Source organism: Lucilia cuprina, chromosome 5 (assembly GCF_022045245.1).
Source record: "Lucilia cuprina isolate Lc7/37 chromosome 5, ASM2204524v1, whole genome shotgun sequence".
Taxonomy (NCBI): domain Eukaryota; kingdom Metazoa; phylum Arthropoda; class Insecta; order Diptera; family Calliphoridae; genus Lucilia; species Lucilia cuprina.
Window position 1 is genome coordinate 15,292,126 of NC_060953.1, and position 1,754 is coordinate 15,293,879.

Sequence of the window (1,754 nt, forward strand, 5' to 3'; positions counted from 1 at the left end):
GCTACCTATAAGGATCCAGAATATATATACTTTATAGGGTCGGAAAATTATATTATAGAAATTACAAACGGAATGACAAACTTATATATACCCTTCTCACGAAGGTGAGAAGGGTATAGGGTCGGAAAATTATATTATAGAAATTACAAACGGAATGACAAACTTATATATACCCTTCTCACGAAGGTGAAGGGTATAAAAAGACCTTTGTTACAAGTAAGACACAAATTCCTATCTTTACATGGAGGATAAAGCTATATGCTTTGTAGTAGGTCTTAGTCCTTTCAACTGGGATCATACAAGAGTGATTGACATCAACCCAATATAGAAAACTGTTTTTTTTTTTTACAAGACGAAAATTAATGTCTATACATAGAGTATAAAGCTATAGCCTTTGTAGTAGGTCTTAGTCCAACTATGATATACTGTCTTCATAAAACCTAGTGAAATGTTATGTATTTGACAAAAAGAGATACTTACAGATCTGCGAAACAGAAATTGTCAGGAAATGTAAGACATTGGTACTGATAGGAATCCTAGAATCATTTGTTATGCGGGCGGTGATAAACTGGGAAACAAAACGGATTTAGGGAACTATTTAAAAAAATAAAATATTTATAGTATTGTCTACCTAACAACAAGAATGCAATTAGGACAATATCAGCTGATGAAACTGTCATCACCGCTTAGTTTAAATATAAAAGTGCTACAAAGGGAAAGCATGTTGAGGAAGTTAACTTGATGAAATCAGAGCCCAATTAAATGAAAACATTGGCGAAAGAATATGGCTACTAGCTAACTAATGGAGTGGTGTATAGGATCTGTAAAATCCTATAGAGTGATATTAAATAGAAGTTTTCTAAGTCTGAGGTTAGTATGACGCTACCTCATAAGTCCGAGGTTGGTATAACGCTACGTATTTTTAGACACAAAAAATCATAAATTTTTGTAATGTGATCAAAAGAGGTATGGTTGTCAATGGGTTAAAGATAAAAGAAATTAAAACCGACACAGTGCATTAAAACAATAAAATGTATTAATCTATTATGAACTATAATTTTTAAGTCTAATTAAATTCATTAGGTTTGGGCCTGAATAAAAGTTAAATTTAATGGTGAAAGTATCATAAAAAATTTTCGAGTTTTATCAACATCATTCATACATATGTGTAAAGTACATGTAAATTTATTTTTTGGTATTTCTAGTACAAGTAGTATATTGCATCGACTTGACTATATCTGCACGACATGTCACACATGACACTCACACAAACAAATATAATCCGTCTTAGCTTAAAAAGAAATATGAACTGTTTTACCTATCCATCAACATCATCACTGTATTACCACCATCAAATAATTATTAACTGTATTACCCAAATATGTCTGTTTTACCTCATTGTAGTTGTTTTTATGTTTTTTATTTATAGTTTTTTGAGAAAATTTTCAGAGATAGTCTAAGTGCAGGTCCACACTATGAAATTTTTTTTGGGAAACATTTGATTTTGTGTGAGAGAGGAAGAATATCATTCATCTTTCCTGCGGTACGGAGTCTCTCATACTCGGAAATTTGTTTTGTTAGTTTTCTAATTCGTACAACAGCAAATCAATGCAATTTACACGTAGTTTGTAAAACAAGGAAACTTCAGAAGAAAGATAGATAGATAGATAGATAGATAGATAGATAGATAGATAGATAGATAGATAGATAGATAGATAGATAGATAGATAGATAGATAGATAGATAGATAGATA